The following is a 6557-nucleotide window of genomic DNA, read 5'->3' as shown; positions in this document are numbered from 1 at the left end:
ACGTTAGTACATACCTTCATACAACGTAAGTACATGTAATACTCTATCATCTTACATACTCGCATCTCGACCACCCAAACAAGACAAAGTTAACACGAAGAAAACTTAGATCCTATAAATGACTTTGAGAGAGATAATGGAATAATTTGAAGGACAATAGGTCATTATACTGCAACTTTTCTTAGAATTGACCTTTCTTCCTGATGAATCTCTTGGGTCATTAAGGTCATTTAAGGTCGATTTCGGTTGATGATGTTTTAAGGGGTAATTGAAGCATTTTGAATAATTTTTTGTAGTAGATGATATTTAAATGAAATGATTAAGCTATTTTCAATTATTAATTAATGACAATTTAAATAGATGAATAAAAATGTTTGAAAAAATGAAAGGTTTAATCACTTTACTGGTGATTAATTTGATAAAATCTAAAGTCTTTTCTTATCTGTAAATAACTTTCTAGATAAGTTATATTCTTCACCGTCTGACATACAAAATAAATCGTTTTGTATATAATCAAATTAATAAATAATAAAATGAAAATAGTGCAAAGAAATAAAACGTAAACAGACAAACACACTTACCCCCCACCCACACCCTCCACCAACCCTCCCTTCCCCATTCCCTCCCTCCCCTCTCCCCCAACAACACCCCAACCTCCACCAACCCCCTCCCCCTCAAGAAGAAGACGGTGTGTGTGTGGGGGGGGGGGCTTTAGTGGTAGTGAGTGGGGGGAGAGGGGAGTGTATGTGTGTGGGGGGGGAGGCTTTGGTGTTGGTGAGTGGGCGGGGGGAGGGGGAGTGTGTGTGTGGTGGGGGAGGGGGAGTGTAGGTGTGTGGGGGGGGTGGGGGGGGCTTTGGTGGTAGTGAGTGGGGGGGAGTATGGGTTTGGGGGGGGAGGGGCAGGGAGGGTGGTTCCTCGCCGGAAGAACCGAGAGAATTCAGTTCATTCTCTTTATCTTCTTTTCTTCCGATTTTTTTTTTTTGTGAGGAAGAAGGGGGGGGGGTGTGAGGAAAAGCGGGGGACGGAGGGGGGGAGAGGGGGGCGATTTGGGAACGAAGGGAATGAGGAGAGGAATAAAGGAGGAGAAGGAGGAGAAGGAGGAAGAGGGGGAGAGGAGGATTTGCGAATGAAGGAAATGGGAAAAGAAATAACGAAGGAGAAGGAGAAAAGAAGGGAGGGCGGAAAAGAGGTGGAAGAGGAGGAGGAGGATATGATGAAAGGAGGAAAGTAGGAAAAGAGGTAGAATAGGAGGAGGAAGAGACGTGGAAAAAGGAAGAGAAAGAAGGATTTTTTTTTCGTTTTGTTCATCAATTCCTTTTGTTCAGGGACTAACAAGCCTATACAGCATAAATCAAATGGCTACAGAGTATTCGTGACACGCAGGACACGCCATGTAAAAACTCTAAAAGGAAAGATGGAATAATCACATAAATAATAAACAATGGAAGCTATAAAAAAAGAGGATTAAGAACCACCAAAATACGGGTATCGCTAAAGTATTTCGTCTAAAATTGTCATCAGTTATTAAGTATTTGCAAATTTCTATGACAGATCGTCTAAAATTGTCATCAGTTATCAAATATTTGCAAATTCTATGACAGATCGTCTAAATTGTCATCTTCTATTAAATATTTGCAAATTTCTATGACAGATCGTCTAAATTGTCATCTTCTATCAAATATTTGCAAATTTCTATGACAGATCGTCGAAATTGTCCTCTGCTATTAAGTATTTGCCAACTTCTATGACAGAATCTCCGGTATTAAATCAGCCACTTTCGGACAATCGATCCAGTAATACTGTAGGTGGTTAGCACTGTCTGCGCCGCCCATCTTGCCCGCTGAATACTGTGGCACGTCCTCTACCCCGCCCACCTGCCACACGCGTCTGTCGCCCAAGGCCCCGTTCAGACGAGCGATTCGAGTGGCCCGACTGCTAGGAGCGCGACAACCGGAGCCGGGGCCTCACGCGTCTGTCGCCCAAGGCCCCGTTCAGACGAGCGATTCGAGTGGCCCGACTGCTAGGAGCGCGACAACCGGAGCCGGGCAACCACCACGTGATGTCTTCTGACCAGCTGATCGCGGGGTCGTTGCTTGTAGGTACGAGAGGCGAAGGGGTCATAAGTGCTGGATGCTGACCCTCGCTTCTCCATCGTCGTATCTGCGTTGGGTGGAAGAGGAGAGGAGAGAAGAAGAAGAAGAAGAAGAAGAAGAAGAAGAAGAAGAAGAAGAAGAAGAAGAAGAAGAAGAAGGGGGAAAGGAAGAAAAGGAGAAGGAAGAGGAAGAGGCAGGTGAGCGGAAACAGCGATCCTCCGCTTGCAGTGGGAGAGGAGAGAAGAAGAAGAAGAAGAAAAAGGAGGAGGAGAGAAGAAGACGAAGAAGAGAAGAAGAAGAACAGGAATAAAGAAGAAGAAGAAGCAGAAGAAGAAAGAGGAGAAGAAGAAGAAGAAGGAGAAGAAGAAGAAGAAGAAGAAGAAGAAGAATGAAGAGGGGGGGAAAGGAAGAAAAGGAGAAGGAAGAAGGAGAGGCAGATGAACGGAAGCATGGATCCTCTGTGTGTAGTGGGAGAGGAGAGGAGAGAAGAAGAAGAAAAAAGAGGAGGAGAGAAGAAGACGAAGAAGACGAAGAAGAAGAAGAAGAAGAAAGAGGAGGAGAGAAGAAGACGAAGAAGACGAAGACGAAGAAGAAGAAGAAGAAGAAGAAGAAGAATGAAGAGGGGTGGAAAGGAAGAAAAGGAGAAGGAAGAGGGAGAGGCGGCTGAGCGGAAGAAAGGATCCTCCGCGTGTAGTGGGAGAGGAGAGAAGAAGAAGACGAAGACGAAGAAGAAAGAATAAAGAGAGGGGGAGAGAAGGGAAAGAAGAAGACGAAGAAGAAAGAATGAAGAGAGGGGGAGAGAAGGGAAAGAAGAAGAAGGAAAGTTAGAGGAGGAGAAATGATTAAAAGAGAAAGAGAAGTGATTATGAAAGAAATATTGGAAAAAAAGGACGAGAAAGGAAGACAGTAGATAGAATGGGAGCAAGAGGAAAAGAAGGAAGGAAGAAGAAGGAAGAAAAAGAAGAAAAGAGAAGGATGATGAAAAAATAAAGACGAAACCCAAGTAAGAAGAGAAAGACAAAAAAAAAAAAAAAAATGTTAGGAAAAAAGTAAGAACGAAAAGAGATAAACCTAGAAAAAAAAGAAAAAGAAAAAAAAAAAAAAAAAAGAATAGATAATTAAAGAGACATTGAAAAACACACACAAAAAACAACAACAACAGCAAACATACCTAACACACTCGTCAAAAACAGAATACAGACAAATCTCCTTTACATATCAAAAAAAAAACATACACAGCAGATAAAACAATAAAAAAAACAATAAAACAAGACGGACGTAACAAACAACAACACAGAAAACACACAACAGTGATTACGGAATAACAAAAAAAAAAAAGACATACAAATAAAAAAAGATATATAGATAAAACCCGGACATGAAAAAAACAATAAAAAAGAGATACAAATAGAAAAAAAAGATATATAAATAAAACACGATCTTGTATGGATTAGAGACGACAGAGACACCCTTCTCCCCCCCCTTCCCCTCCCTCCCTTCCTCTCTCCCTCCCTCCCTTCCCCCAATAAAAAAGATGTAGATCCCCCCCCCTTCCTTCCCATTCCCTCCTCCCCCTCCCCCCCTCTCTCTCTCTACCTAATAAAACGAGACGAAGAGAAGACAATAGATAAAAAGAGATAGATAAAGAAAAACGAATAAATATCACATCTATACGAAGAAATAGAAAAGGAAAGAAAAAAAAGGAATAACGAAAGACATATAAAGATCAACGAAAAACAAGTAACATCTATACGAAGAAGAAAAAAGAACGACAAGAAAACAGGAATAACGAAATACATATAAAGAAAAACGAAAAAAAAAATCACACCCCTTAAAAAAAAAAAAAAAAAAAAAAAAAAAAAAAAAAGATAAAAAAACATACACACACACACCCCAACGAAAAAATTAGTAGAAAAAAACTAAAACTAAAAAAAAAAAAAATCACATCACTACAAAATCGCGACAGAGTGTTGCAAAATGTTGAGAAGACCACGTCGCTCCTACGGCGGCTGGGCGAGTCATCATCCTTTGAAGGAGGGAGGGACGGGCTTCGAGGTGGGGAGAGGGAGGGGGGAGGGAGGGAGGGAGGGGGGGGAGGAAGGAGGGAGGGAGGGAAGAGGGGGAGAGGAGGGTTATGGGGAGGAGGGGAGGAGAGGGGGAGGGGGAGGGGGTGGGGGGGAGGAGGGGAGGAGGGGGAAGGAAAGGAGGAGGGAGAGAAAGAGAGGAAAGAGGGGGTAGGGGAATGAAGAAAGAGGGGAGGGGAGGAAGAGGAAGGAAAGGAGGAGAGGAGAGGCGGGTTTCGATATCCTTTCGCTACGAGTCCTTCGAGGCGGGGAGGAGGGGAGGGGGGAGGGAAGGGAGGAGGGGGAGGGGGAAGGGGATGGGGATTGAAGGAAGAGAGGTAAGGGAATTGGGAGGAGGAAGAGGAGAAGGAAGATAAAGAGGGGAGGGAGGGGGAGGGAGGGATAGAGACTTCGATATCCTTCGCTACGGCGGGGAGAGGGAGGGGGAAGGGAGGGAGGAGGGAGAGGGAGGGGAGGGGTAGGAGGAATGAAGGGAGATGGGGCGAGGGGATAGAGGAGTGGGAAGGGAAGGAGGAGGAGAAGGGAGGGGATGGAAGGGAGTGGAAAAGAATTAAAGGGTTGGCGGAGGGAAGGAGGAAGAGGAGGAGAAGGGAAGGGGAGGGAAGGGAGACAGAAAAAATTGTGAAGGGAAGGGGGAGGGGGAGGAGGGGGGTGTTGGTGGAAGAAGGTGTTATCAATATAATTACTGTTATTTTTGCTCTTATCATCACTATTAAATGTTTATTGCAGGGATAATTATCATGATTAACTTATTATTATCTATTATCTTAATTCTTGTCATCATCATTAATACTACTGTTATCTTTGCTCTTATCATCATTATTAAATGTTTATTGCAAGGATAATTATCATGATTAACTTCCCTTTTATCTTAATAATAATCATCATCATTAATACTAACATTTTGATATCATGGAAATGATTATTACTGTCATGATTGTTATTATCGTCGTTAACATTATCATTATGATTATCGTCATTATTATTATTATTACGTTTACTTTCATCATTATTATCATTGTTACTTTTACTATCACCATTATTATTATTATTTTTACTATCATCATTGTTATCATTACTAATTATTATTACTATCAATACTATTACTATTATTATTATCACTCCTACTGTCACTATTATCATCATTATTATTATTACTGACATCATCATTTTTCTCATTAATGCTAGAACTATTATCATTATAATTCTTGTTAACAACACTATGATCACCATTACCATTACCATTGATTCGAAGGCCAAACAAACTAGCCAGCCCACCCACCATCCCGCCCACCTCTCCCGTACTACCCCCCACCTCCCCAACCTCCTCCCTCCCCGCCGACCCTCCCCATATTTAGCCACCTCCCCCCTTCCCTCCCCGCCCACCCACCCCATATTTACCCACCTCCCTACCCTCCCCCCTCCCCACCCCATACTAACCCACCTCCCTCCCCCCCTCCCTCCCCGCCCACCCTCCCCATACTTAGCCACCTCCCCCCTTCCCTCCCCGCCCACCCACCCCATACTTACCCACCTCCCCAACCTCATCCCTCCCCACCCACCCACCCATATTTACCCACCACTCCAACCTCCCTTCCCCTCTCCCTCCCCACCCACTCACCCACACTTCCCCACCTCCCTAACCTCCTCCCTCCCTTCCTACCCACACTTACCCACCTCCCCCTCCTCCCTCCCCCATCTCCCTCCCCGCCCACCCCACACTTCCCTACCTCCCTAACCTCCTCCCTCCCCCCATCTCCCTCCCCGCCCACACTTACCCACCTCCCCAACCTCCTCCCTCCCTCCCTCCCTCACTTCCTACCCACACTTACCTACCTCCCCCTCCTCCCTCCCCGCCCACGCGCGCTTGCCCCTCGCCCATACACCCCACCGCCCACAGCCGCCCAAACCGCCCCTCAGACAATAAATTCAGCATCACAGAGCAGGCAAAACCATCAGACAACTTAACCCTTTTCCTCTGTCCATTCCAGCCTGCGTGTCGTCGTGGTTGGCACAGCTGGCACAGGGACACCTCGGGGATAACATGGTGCATGACACGGGGCTGCCAACGTGTCATGCAGTCCTTCACCAGGCGACGCATCCGCCCATAGCCGCCCCGATGCCCCCGGATGTTAGAGGGAAATGGGTGTCGACAAGGTAGGTTTTTTTATTTTATTTTTTTTTTTTTTTGGGGGGGGGGTTGTGGGCGGGGTGAATGAATGTCTGGGTTTGTGGGCGGGGTGAATGTCTGTCTAAGTTGTGGGCGGGGTGAATGTCTGGTTTGTGAGTGGGGTGAATGTCTGTCTGGGTTGTGGGCGGGGTGAATGTGTGGTTTGTGGGCGTGGTGAATGTCTATCTGTTTTGTGGGCGGGGCCTGTTA

The 6557-nt window shown here is 45.3% G+C and overlaps 1 non-coding gene across 1 annotated transcript in view; it reads left to right on the top strand.

The window, feature by feature from the left end:
- LOC113830579 (uncharacterized) overlaps window positions 1-6333 on the top strand; it is a 19501-nt gene extending 13168 nt beyond the window's left edge. Inside the window, exon 3 of the transcript XR_011399125.1 lies at window positions 6169-6333. This is a non-coding gene — a transcript (uncharacterized protein). The remainder of the gene's footprint in view (window positions 1-6168) is intronic.
- Window positions 6334-6557: the final 224 nt, after the last annotated feature.

This window comes from Penaeus vannamei, chromosome 15, assembly GCF_042767895.1.
Source record: "Penaeus vannamei isolate JL-2024 chromosome 15, ASM4276789v1, whole genome shotgun sequence".
NCBI lineage: Eukaryota > Metazoa > Arthropoda > Malacostraca > Decapoda > Penaeidae > Penaeus > Penaeus vannamei.
Note: the sequence above shows the minus strand (reverse complement) of the source record. Positions and strands in the feature narration are given on the sequence as shown.